A 13,009-nucleotide genomic window follows, 5' to 3' on the forward strand; every position below is an offset into this window, starting at 1 on the left:
ATCTGGGAAATAGAATCTTGGATCATCTTTACCATCATTATTCTGAATTCTTTTTCAGGTAGACTGCCTATTACGTCTTCATTTGTTAGGTCTGGTGGGTTTTTATCTTGTTCCTTCTCCTGCTGTGTGTTTTTCTGTCTTCTCATTTTGCTTATGTTACTGTGTTTGGGGTCTCCTTTTTGCAGGCTGCAGGTTCGTAGTTCCCGTTGTTTTTGGTGTCTGTCCCCAGTGGCTAAGGTTGGTTTAGTGGGTTGTGTAGGCTTCCTGGTGGAAGGTACTAGTGCCTGTGTTCTGGTGAATGAGGCTGGATCTTGTCTTTCTGGTGGGCAGGTCCACGTCTGGTGGTGTGTTTTGGGGTGTCTGCGGACTTTTTATGATTTTAGGACACCTCTCTGCTAATGGGTGGCGTTGTGTTCCTGTCTTGCTAGTTGTTTGGCATAGGGTGTCCAGCACTGTAGCTTGCTGGTCGTTGAGTGAAGCTGGGTGCTGGTGTTGAGATGGAGATCTCTGGAAGATTTTCGCCGTTTGATATTATGTGGAGCTGGGAGGTCTCTTGTGGACCAGTGTCCTGAAGTTGGCTCTCCCACCTCAGAGGCACAGCACTGACTCCTGGCTCCTCAATTTGGGATGATGTGTTGTCTATTCATGTATTCCACAGATGCAGGGTACATCAAGTTGATTGTGGAGCTTTAATCCGCTGCTTCTGAGGCTGCTGGGAGAGGTTTCCCTTTCTCTTCTTTGTTCTCACAGCTCCTGGGTCTCAGCTTTGGATTTGGCCCCGCCTCTGCGTGTAGGTCGCCGGAGGGCGTCTGTTCTTCGCTCAGACAGGACAGGGTTAAAGGAGCAGCCTCTTCGGGGACTCTGGCTCACTCCGGCCGGGCGGGAGGGAGGGGCACGGAGTGCGGGGCGAGCCTGCAGCGGCAGAGTTCGGCGTGACGTTGCACCAGCCCGAGGCGCGCCGTGCGTTCTCCCAGGGAAGCCGCCCCTGGATCCCGGGACCCCGGCAGTGGCGGGCTGCACAGGCTCCCGGAAGGGCGGTGTGGACAGTGACCTGCGCTCGCACACAGGCTTCTTGGCGGCGGCAGCAGCAGCCCCAGCGTCCCACGCCCGTCACTGGGCTCCGCGCTTTCAGTCGTGACTCGCGCCCGTCTGTGGAGCCCCTTTAAGCAGCGCTCTTAATCCCTTCTCCTCGCGCACCAGGAAACCAAGAGGGAAGAAAAAGTCTCTTGCCTCTTCGGCAGCTCCAGAGTTTCCCCGGACTCCCTGCCGGCTAGCTGTGGCACATTAGCCCCCTTCAGGCTGAGTTCTCGCCGCCAGCCCCAGTCCTTTCCCTGCGCTCTGACCGAAGCCCGAGCCTCAGCTTCCAGCGCCGCCCGCCCTGGCGGGCGAGCAGACAAGCCTCTCGGGCGGGTGAGTGCCGCTCGGCACCGATCCTCTGTGCGGGAATCTCTCCGCTTTGCCCTACCCAGGTATGTGGGGAGCTTCTTGCCTTTTGGGAGGTCTGGGGTCTTCTGCCAGCATTCAGTAGGTGTTCTGTAGGAGTTGTTCCACGTGTAGCTGTATTTCTGGTGTATCCGTGGGGAGGAAGGTGATCTCCGCGTCTTACTCTTCCGCCATCTTACCCGGAAGTCCAATTTTCATTTTTTAATTCTGTGAAGTTTAGTTTCTAACTTACTAATTTTGGTTTCTAGCAATATTCATTCTCAATTTATTACCTCTTTGAAGTTTTAATTTTAGCCATTATGCTTGATATTAGATTATTCTTTTTTCTAAAGAGCAGCCAGTTCTTGTTCTATCATTGTAACATCCCATGCAATCTCATTGAAGATCAGAAACAAAGTTTTTTAAGGTCTCAGACCTTCTCCTTTAACCACCGAAAAGGTAGTCTCATACCTGTCTCTTTACTATCCCTGTGGAATATCCTGGAGTTTTCAACTTATTGACTCCTGGTCTGAGTGAACAGAATTTTTTTAAGAAGTGTGATATAAAGTAATTCACAGTCCCTCTTTTTTTTTTCTTTTGCCGTACGCAGGCCTCTCACTGTTGTGGCCTCTCCCGTTGCGGAGCACAGGCTCCGGACGCGCAGGCTCAGCGGCCATGGCTCACGGCCCCAGCTGCTCTGCGGCATGTGGGATCTTCCCGGACCGGGGCACGAACCCGTGTCCCCTGCATCGGCAGGCAGACTCGCAACCACTGCGCCACCAGGGAAGCCCCACAGTCCCTCTTTTGATCTAATTTTAATAACTGAATGCTAGCTTTTCTGTTTATAATCCATTTCTGACCTTTGGACCCATCTGCCTAGCTCCTAGCTCTATAGGCTCTGGTTTCAGCTCATGCTACCAGGGGACTCTCCCACTTTGGGCTGTCTTGGTAGATGTTCTACCCTAGGCAGGTGCTGTTCACCTATTCTTGACTCTTGATGGGCATTCAGGCAGTTACAGCAAAGAAATGTTTCACAAATGGTATCTGATACAGTCTAGTTAAGATTAATGGGGAATAAAAGTACTTTGCTTAGAAATAATTATCCATAGATCTAAAGTCAACAAAAGTCTCTACAACAAAAAAATACGTAATTTTGGGGGGGCAGGAGGAGGCTTGAAATAGATCAGAAAACACTTTCACATTAATTGTTCTTTTCATTTACTTCAACTTTGTACTTAATGCGTTTCTCCTCCTGGACATCAGAAGGAACACCTGGATATCTGGCAGAAGTTTGTATTTTTCCAAATCAATTTCTGGAAAAATTGTGTCACTTTCAAATTCCTGCATGATCCTTGTCACAAATAGTCTAAGATGGCCTGGCCTGCTCATGGCTTCCTTATGAACTGCGTCCCACTATCCAAACCATGTCCACTTTATTTGTTAATTCTGATTGCTCAATAAGTTTTAAGGCATCATCCAGACTTTTGGCAAGAAAATGAGCTCCCTGTGGAGGTTCCTTGAGTTCTCTACTGAGAACTATATTGATTGTGTCCTTTAAAGGTCGATCTTCTCTGGAATGGAGAACAGGTTTTCCTGCCCATAAGCACCAAATTCTGTTTGCCTTCTACTGAAGAGGTTGTGGTCAATCTTTGGAAATACCTGTATTCTTTCCTGAGCTGGGGCCAGGGCAGGTCCCTGTTCTTGCCTATGTCCGTGTTCTGGGACCCAGCAACAATGCAGTTTAGCGGATGAACCACGACAGCAGCAGAAAATACTTCCGAGCTAGCACGTCACACCAACACGGGGATTACCCACCAGCTTGGCATGAAATTTTTCTTCTTCCAGCCGTTTGAAGAGAGTCTTTAATGATCAGTGAATAAACTGAAGTAGTTGAGATGGATCCATTAGTTCACTGGTGGGCAGCCAGGGGTCCTGGAACCCTTCTCAGGCTTCCCTGTGGACAGCTTCCCTCTGTGCTCCTAGCAATCCAACCTCACGACTGCTTGGTGTTTCCACTGTTGGAGCTGGGTCCTCCTGGGGCCTTCTGAGAGGTGAGCGTGAGGCTTCTCTGGCTCAGGCCTGTGTCTCTTCCTGTCTTGAAAGTGGATTTTCCTGTAGGAGGATGTGAGCAGTAAGAATGTGTCAGGACAGCTCTCTGGAGGGGTGGCCAGAACAAGAGACGGCTACTTGCTTCCTCCTCAGGAGAGGCCTCTGGGTTTAGCTCCAACCCTGGGCCTACATGGCAAGTTCCAGGAGGCCATGGTCTGAGCATCTCTCTCGGGGAGGTTTGTCCCCAGGACAAAAGGGAAGGGAGAAGAAGAGTGAGGCTCCACTGCTGACTTAGCCGCACTTCGGGGCAAGAGGAGCACGGTGGGCAGGAAGGCACCTTCCATCACTCTGGAGCCCTTGAGAGGGAGCCTGGATGTCAGATGTGAGGGCAGAAGCACAAGCTCCAGATGGGTTTGTTATCAGCACTGGGCCCTGCGCAGAGCCGATGCACAGTTCCCTTTTGTCAAATGATTGAATTCATTCATTCAGCATGAACTGAGCACCTACTCCCTGCCGGGCACTCTCCTAGCCCAGGGAAAGAGCACAGAGCAAGACAGTTACGGCCCTGCCGCTGGGAAGCCTACATCCTGGGCTGAGTAAACAGGAAGGCTGAGGGCCTCCAGAGCTCTGACGGTGGGAGGGTGGGCGGATGTGGGGTACCCCTGCCAGCAAAGGAGTCCCCAGGTTCTTGGAATTTCTGTCCTGAGGGCTGGGGTAGGAGATCTGGCAGCGTTGTCCAGATGGGGATGATACCAAGAAATTAAAGAAGGCAACAGGAGGAGAAAGCAGGGGAGGTCTGAGCACCTACAGTGTGTAGTCCAGGGGCCAGGAAAGCACCTCTTCCATATGGTCAACTTTAATCCTCCCAGACACCCAGTGAGGCCGTGGTCATAGTCACCATTTATAGATTTGCAGAAAGGCTGAGCAGCCTTCCTGAGGCACACAGCTCGGAAGTGAGGATTCCCCCTCAGGTCAGCGGACACCATTCCATGAGCGGAAGGCAAGCTTTGTGAGGTCCCCAGAGGAGCCTCTCAGGCTCTGGGGCCTCAGGCTTGTTTTTTCCAGCATCAAGGTGTTTGCCTCAGGTGATGACACCCTGGCCTCTCCCGTCCTGCAGACTCGGGCCTAGTGGAGCTGGTATTGGCCCAGCACGTTGGCTGGTGTCAAAAATAGGGAGACGGATGCCCCTGGGGGATCGGCTGAAATGGATGTGCATCTGGAAAAGCAGCTTCCTCACCCGGTGGCCTTCCCAGCCCCAGTGTGGCCCTGGGGGTGATGGCAGAGGGTGGCCTGCTTGCAGCACTGACCTTGTGCTCAGAGCCAGAACAGTCAAAGTGACAGAATGGGTTTGAATTCCATCTCCACTGCTTGCTTTTCATGTAGCCCTGAGCTAGTCACCCAGACTCTCTAAGCCTTAATTTCATCATCAGCAAATCAAGGTTGACCACAACTACAGCACAAGGCTGTGATGAGAATGAGCACCAATAAGATTGGGAAAGCACTAGCAGTGTCTGGCATGCAGTAAATGCCAATAATCAGTAGCGCTTATGATTGAGGTTAATATATTATATCAGTATCAGATCATACTCCGCCGTGTATCTGGGGCTGGGCTGTAGGGCATGGTTTATTCTGGTGGCCCAGTCGTATTTCCCGAGGATGCATGGGGCACAGACACTTACGGCAAAGAGAGACGTCAGGTTTTACAGCAGAGGATTCCAAACTTCCCTGTCATCAGAACCCCCGGGGGTCTTGTTATAGATTCAGCGTTGGGGGTTATAACCCCCCCCATTCCTTCCTCCTTCCCTCCCCAGAGATTCCCATTCATGGGTCTGGGGTAAGGTTTTGAATCTGTGTTTGTAACAAAATCCTCAGGTGACCCTGATGCAGGAAGTGCAAGAACTCGGTTTGGGGCAGCACTGCTTTAAAAGCTCTTCCTTCCAGCCCTGGCCAGCCTCGTGCCTGGCTCTCCTCCACGGCTGGGCTATTTCTGACTAATCAGTAGGACCTGTCACCTCAAATCACGCTCCTCTTCCCTGGGCAGTCCTGGAGATGCACATGGACAAATCCTTTCTCTTCAGCTTTCTGTCTAGACACCGTGCAGACCTACAAAATGTTTTCCCCTTAAAAACGCGATCACCTGTCTCTGGGTGACCACAATTTCTAAACTCTCTCCTAAGAAACATGGTTAGAGAAGGGATTTTCTTTCTCTGACTTGGCAATCCATTTAAAAAGTGTTATAAATGTATAATGATATATCTGCCTTTGTTTGTGTATGGAATGATCCCTAGCAAATGCAGACTGGGGTAGCACAGTGGTTAAACATACAGACTGTGGCACTGGCCTGTCTGGGTTTGAATCACAGCTCTGCCCCTTACTAGCTGTGTGACCTTGGGCAAATTATACAACCTCTCTGTCCTCAGTTTCCTTATTTTGGGAATAGGACTAATAGTAGCACCTATTCCCCCAGAGTCCTTAGAACAATTGGCTGAGTTAACATTGATGAAGCACTTACAACAATGCCTGACCCATAGCGAGCCTTCACTGTAGAGAGTGAATGTAACTGCATGAGACGACCTGGGAGATCCAGGGGGCATGGGCTTCGCATGCATTCCAGGAAAGTAAAGAAGTTTAGGTAATGATGCTGACTGGCTTTGGCCAAGCCCTGTTCTTTCCTGACACACAGTTCTGCCTTGAAGGAATTGAACAAGCCACAGTGGTGGTGAAAGAAGCCCTGTGTGTGACCACCATGTATGAAGCAAAACATCGTTTTGCTGAACCCCATTGGCAAACTCTGTAAAGCCTTGTCTTTGGAGAATCTCTCTAGCTGTGATCTATCTAAGTGGCATGCAGGGAACCAGGGGACTTTTCCCTTTGTCTCAATCTTCCTTTCCAAGGTTTGGAATTGCTGAAGGTCTTGGCTGGTTTTCTCGACAAAAGAGCTATAGAGGAAGAACCTGATGTAGGGAAGGCAGGAATTAGCAGAGACCAGAACATCAGTGTCCAATCAGGTCTTGAGTGATGATGGAAGACAAAGGAAGGGAAGCTGTGCTCCCCTTCCTCTTCTCCCCGCCCTGCCAGGTTAGCCTGCCTTGCCTCCCTTGGGAGGTGGGACAGCAACGTGGCTTAGCACTGGGCCTTGGGGCAGACCCTGCTGGACAGCCTGGCCTGGTACCTAGTGGTGTTACGATCTTGGGAACTTTGCTAACCGGTCTGATTGTCTTCGGTAAAATAAAGGTGAGAGCAGTACCTGTGTCACTGAGTTGTTGGGTCAAGTTCAACAAGGTAATATACATAAAGTGCCTGGAACTCCATAAATGAAACCTTTTCTTATTCTTATTGCTGGGCGGTCTTTTCCATGGGCCCAATCTAGCCCAAGGTCTTGATAATTCAGGTCTTTCCCTGTACAGACTCCTTCAAAGAATAGTCCAGAATAGTTGGAGAGGGAATGGAGATTGAAAGACCAGCTTGCTTGGACCAACCCATGAGTTTCTGTGTATGTGTTTGGACAGGATGTGGGTGAGGGGCTTGGAGCTCCTTGGGGAGGGACTATACTCTCCACATGGTAAAGGCCTTCCTGGTGATTTCATGTGACGCTTCTGGGCACTCCAGAAGCAGTTGCAGGAAGTGAGGGAATGGGCAGAAACGCATGTTTCTGAGTGAGCAGGGAGCAGGGCAGAGCCCAGCATGGTACATGGTCCCCAGGGTAGAAACAGAGTGAAGAAGTGGGCCAGGCAGGAAATGCACTCACGGGTCAGGTTGGGTGGGCCTGGGTCACCGAGGTGGCAGAAGAGGTCTGGAACACATCTGCCAGTAGGCAGTACCCGCACTTCCAAGGAGGAAGTAACTGCGTACCAGTTGGCCAGGCGGACCTCGCAGGACCTTCTGTGGGAGCTCAGAAGGTCCGGCCAGTGGCAGCTGGGCCTAGCCATCCGGCTGGGGCAGAGCAGGGGTCTGCTCCCTGAGGAGTTGCACTGGCTCAGGGCCCAGCCCTGGAAATTGGGGCCCAGGGGAACAAGGGGTCAGCCCTAGGACATCGGAACTTGGCCCCGTAGGACAACAGAGGCAACACAGAAAAAAATGGCTCAGGAGACTGCCCCCAGAGCTTTGCCATATGCCAACAATCACATTATTTCAAATGAATTTTCACATCAACCCAACGAAGAAAGTATTGTTGTCATCATATTACCAATGAGTAAACTGAGGCTCCTTTAAGTTCACTGACTCGCCCAGTGTTCCAGAGCTGCTCTGTGGCAGAACCAGGAGTGCCCAGGTCTGCCCGCTCAGAATCTCATGCTTTTATCCAGGTACCAGAGTGCCCAAGTCTCCAGCTGCTGGGGCCAGGGTCTGCCTCACCAACAGAATTCTTCACACATTCTTTTGTGTTATATAGAAAGCACCGGGCTGTGGGCTGAGAGCCACAGTGATGCTCTCTGGGACTTTGGAAGGGACCTGGTGGAGTGCCTCATCCAATCTCCTCTATTTAAAGATAAGGAAATGGAGGTTCAGAGAAGTTAACAGCCTTGCCTGGGGTCCCTCAGAAGACAATGGCAAAGCCAGGACCCGAACCAGGCCTGCTGGCTCCCCACCCCATGTTGTCTCCACTGCATTGAGCTGTTTTCCTCCCACACTGAAGAAGATTTGGGCAGACTCATTATGTGGCCCTGCTGCATAAGGAGCATCAACAGAATCAAACATTTAAAGGCCACCAGCAGATCTCCCTGGATAGGTGGCAAGAGCAATCTGTCTGCAGTTGCATTTGTAAGCACAGCATGGAGAACTCATCAAGAAGCCGGCAAGGATTGCACAGGTTCTATTTGTCTACTAATTAAAACAAGGGGGCTTCCCTGATGGTGCAGTGGTTGGGAGTCCGCCTGCCGGTGCAGGGGACACGGGTTCGTGCCCCGGTCCGGGAGAATCCCACATGCTGCGGAGCAGCTGGGCCCGTGAGCCATGGCCGCTGGGCCTGCGCGTCTGGAGCCTGTGCTCTGCAACGGGAGAGGCCGCAACAGTGAGAGGCCCGCGTACCGCAAAAAACAAACAAAAAAAAAAACAAGGGAAATGCCAGGGGAAAAGAAGATGGATTGGGGAAAAGATGGAAGTTTTCAAGTCATGCGGAATGGCAGTAGGATGGCAATTGCACGTCTTGGGCAGGGATAGTTCTGCACCTCGTTGGGCGTGTGGGTGCCTTTGACTCGGCCACCACGTTCTCATCTGTCTTCCTGTCTGGCTGAGCATCTTGAGGACAACACTGTGTCATCTTTACCTTTGCATCAGCGGCACCCAGCACCGGGTCTGGCATGGAGTGGATATTCCGCAAATGTTTGTTGAATGACTCACTAAATGAACGATTGAAAACCATTACTAAGGGTAAGGGTGAGACCAAATGGCTGGTCAGAGCTCTCCTTTCATATTACACCTGCCATGGGCTCAGTGCCTCCAGATTTGCCTTGCAGAGGGCCCTGGGAGATCCCATGGTCATCCTCTGCCTCTTTGAATATTGGCCTCCCTTGGGAGCCATTACCTTGGTGTTAGGGATCACCACTGGGGTTTGTTAGGGTTGACCAGCTGTGGCCAGGGGCCCGAACCAACTGGCTATAGTCAAAGGCCTGGATGCCAGGGTCAGGTTGCGCCAGTTTGCGTCTCGGCTTCGTCACGTTCCAGCTGTGTGACCTTGGGCAAGCTGCTTGACCTCTCTAAGCCTGTTTCCTTATCTGTAAAATAGGGGTCATAGCATGGGGAATGATGAGGATTGAATGAGACAACGTGCAGTGCTGGCACCTAGTAAGGGCTCAACCCATGTTAGGTCTTTGTACTGTCATGTCCTGAGGGGCCTGGGAGCATGGCTGCTCCCTCTGCCAGGTCGGGGGTAAGCAAGCCCTGGCCGTGGGCCCACCGTGCCTTTGTTTAGGAGCACAAAGGAGAGCAGGAGATAATGAGGCAGAGAGGACAGGAGTCTATTAGAAGTGGCAGCAGGAGAAGCTATCGGATATATCGACATGCGCCCGGGCAAACCTGGGATTGGATAACATTTCCATTCTGTTGCCATCATCCATAACTTAGTTATTTAAAGTGCCGGAAAAAAGCCAGAATATGCTGTCCTGTTTGTACAAATGAGGTTTATAAATAGCTGTTGTGGAGAGCTGGCATCGCGGAGAGATCAGGGTGCCCACAGTGAGCCCTGACTCAGTTCCGTGGGGGCCGGCTCTGCCGATCTGGAGATGTTCCGTGTCTGTCTCTGAGCCACTGTCCCCTCGCTCCCAGTGGCTCCTTAGGGAGACCTACATGCTTCTACTTTGGGGATAAGGAGCACTGTGGCATTTGAATGGGATTGGACGGCATTGGCATCATTGGGTGTGGCAAAGATGGCAGGATTTGGAACAGGGCAGACCTGGGTTTGAATCCCATTCCATCACTTGCCAGCTGTGTGACTGCTGGCAAATTGGCCGAGCCTCAGTTTTTCCTCTCTTCACTATATATCACACTTCAGGGTTGCTGTGAAGATGGAGCTTCTTCCTGCGGGCAGCTCAGCAGCAGGTCTTGCTAGTTTTGGCAAGATAGGCAGGTACTTCTGAGGCCAGACAACCGCAAGATTTTTAGGGGCCTAGAAGTTAACTAATGGCTGGGGAGTAGCAGGGGTAGACAAGGGACCAGGATGACATCCGGTCACTATGATGGAGCAGGTGTTCCCAGGCCCCACTTTGGCCCTTGAACAGATCCCAAACTTTGAGCCATCTGACCTTCAGAGGATGTCTAGTTATCATTATTATTATAATTATTAAACATCCTCATTGCTGTCTACTTAGTTACCTGGCATTTCAGTTTCTGTCAGTGACATAGACTGTCTGCAAATTATCTGCGTTGAGTTCCCACCCCAGCCTTGCTCAGAGGGTAGGCTGAGGGATGTTAGCAGCTCAATTCTCCAGATGCTCTGGTTCTCAACCATGTATCTGACCATCAGAAAGCCCTTGTCTGGCAACTTACCAACACCCTGGCTTTGACTAAGGACCAGCCTCGAAGCAGCTCCGGGGAAGCCCTGGTGTTTTCTGTAGGACTGCAGCCACCGACACCATCTGTGTGTTGTTCAAGATGACCTGAGCTCAGGCCTTGAGCAGTTTGGCCCTCTCCAGGACTGTGAGCGTTCTCTTTGGACTTAAGCATGCCACTGGATTTCCTTCTCAGATTCAGTTCAGTTTTACAAGCATTGATTGAGCACCTACTATTTGGCTGTAACTATGGTCCTGATGGGGGGACAACAAAACAGCACGGTGGCCTGGGATGGGGCAGGGCCTGCACTCACCTGCGGTTGAATGATTCTCCACTGCTCGTTAGCTGTGTGGTTTTTGAATTGTTACTCCTGACCTTTGAGCCCTGGCTTCCCACTTGTAAAATGAGACTGATTATCTGCATGGTCTTTAGAATAGAGAAATGGCTCCATAGCAGGTATTCAATGCATGATGGTCAGCTTTTTCTTCTGCTCCTCTCTCCTTTCGTCTCCCTCCCTCCTTCCTGCTGTCTCCCACTCCCCCTTCTTTCCTTGCGCTCAAGGAGTTTACCGTCGAGTAGGGTCAGGCAGAGACCTGGACTAAACATTTCAAAACGGCATCAGGATGGGAGTAGGTACAGGGAATTCTGGGATACAGAGATGGACGCCCACAGATGGTTTCCTTCTGTCAGCCTTGGAAGTTCAGGGAAAAGCTGAGTCATGTGCATGTGTCGGGATGCACGCACAGGGCTGAACGTGTATATAGCCTGCCTGTACCCACACTCACACACACACGTGCATCATATAGACATGTACTTTCATACCTATCAGAAGGGAACTGGCACAAATCACGACTTCCCCATTGTTTCACATAGAGAGGCCTTAACGCAGAGGTAAGGATGGAGTTAAAGGTCAAGAATGGTGCGGTGTCCAGAGACTCAAAATGCGAGGAAGCTCTGCCACACCTAGGGCTGGTGGAACAAGGGAAGAAATAATGTTACCAAGGTAGGAGAGAGCCTGAGTCTTGGAAGTGATGCAGCCTGGCAGGAGCGCTAGTCACCGAAGGACATGGCTACTGCCAGAGATGGGTCCCCCCACCATTCTCCTCTTAGGCTCTGATTTTCTGCCATGCCTCCCATTGGCTGAGCCCTACCAAGGGAGGCTGGGTGATGCTATAGGCAGGAGCCTCCTTCCAGGGAACAGAGCCTGGCAGGGAAGAGCGAAGAGTGGACTCTTGAGAGGGTGCAAATTGGAGAGTGAGCAGCAGGGATGTGCGTGCAGGGTGGATGCTCCTGTACAGGCACGCACAGGCCAGCCAGAGCTTCTTCCTGCAGGGCAGGAGGGGTGAGGGGGCAGGAGGGGGGCTGGGCAGGCATGGTGCAGCTGGATGATTCCCAAGCCCCTCCCACATGTTGCTGGGAAGGGCTCTGAGAGGCCTCTGGATGGGGCTTTCTGCAGGATTTTCTCAAAGCCCATACGCCGTAATGCCTCAGTTGTTTATTAGAAACCACGATTGGCTTCCAGCCTCCCTAGGCTTTGCTGAAGGCAGCAGTGGGTTTGTACATATTTGAGATAAATCTATGTGTAGTGTTTTCTCTTTCTGCCCCAGTGCCTGTGTTCAGGAGGCGTGAGAGGTACAGCGATGGCCCTGGGCAAGGGCTGCAGCTGGCTGGAGTCACGTCCTCAGAGCGTGCCCAGCTCAGAATGGACATGGGCATCATGTGCCGTCCTCCATGAGTGACTTGGCCACGCCCTCACCTCCTCGAGGCCCCAGAGGCCCTCTTAGGCTCCCGCCCCTCGGCTTCCCATCCCCGGCTCTGCCCCCTCCAACTCTGCTTCAGCTCCTCAGGGCTTTCCCAGGAACTGGGAGTTGGCAGCCCCAGGCTGAGCTTCCAGTCAGCACCCAGCAATGTTGGGTGATGCACCGTTGATTGCAATGTTGTTAGCAGTGTTGATTGACAAGAGCGTGTGCGTGCTCTCTGCGGGCTGGCACAACTGACCAGTGTGGCCTTGGGTTGTGAACTCTGAAGGACCCTACAGGTGATTTAGTCCAGGTGGTAGGCAGCAGAGAACGGTGGTCGGGACCTTTGTCTCAGATCCTAGCTCCGTGCGGCCTGTGAGAGCTTCACAACTAAATGGTCAGTGGGCTGCCACTACTTTTTTTTTTTTTTTTTTTTTTTTTTTTTTTTTGCGGTACGTGGGCCTCTCACTGTCGTGGCCTCTCCCCTTGCAGAGCACAGGCTCCGGATGCGCAGGCTCAGCAGCCATGGCTCACGGGCCCAGCCGCTCCGCGGCATGTGGGATCTTCCCAGACCGGGGCACGAACCCGTGTCCCCTGCATCGGCAGGTGGACTCTCAACCACTGCGCCACCAGGGAAGCCCCTGCCACTCCTCTTCCTCAGATGCCTGCAGCACAATTTTTTTGAGCAGGTTGGCTTCCAGAAGGGTAAACTGCAAAAGGCACCCCGGATAGCAAAGCTTATGGGCCTGTCTTGCCCATTTGCACATTGAGTATGTCTGTTCAGAGTGCTGTTTGGTTTTGGATTCAGTTAATAT

The 13,009-nt window shown here is 51.8% G+C and overlaps 1 protein-coding gene and 1 pseudogene across 3 annotated transcripts in view; one reads left to right on the forward strand and one right to left on the reverse strand.

Moving 5' to 3' along the window:
• The window catches only part of GALNT18 (polypeptide N-acetylgalactosaminyltransferase 18), a 352,781-nt gene that overhangs the window by 81,673 nt on the left and 258,099 nt on the right, over nucleotides 1-13,009 (forward strand). The gene's annotated exons all lie outside the window — the stretch shown is intronic.
• Nucleotides 2,624-8,770, reverse strand: LOC308620111 (dihydrofolate reductase-like; annotated as a pseudogene). Its single transcript has 4 exons — nucleotides 8,735-8,770; nucleotides 7,220-7,460; nucleotides 3,420-3,534; nucleotides 2,624-3,210 (listed from the first exon to the last, which is right to left on the reverse strand). The product of its transcript is annotated as a dihydrofolate reductase-like (transcript).

The sequence above is a fragment of the Mesoplodon bidens genome, assembly GCF_964165515.1.
Source record: "Mesoplodon bidens genome assembly, chromosome: 7".
NCBI lineage: Eukaryota > Metazoa > Chordata > Mammalia > Artiodactyla > Ziphiidae > Mesoplodon > Mesoplodon bidens.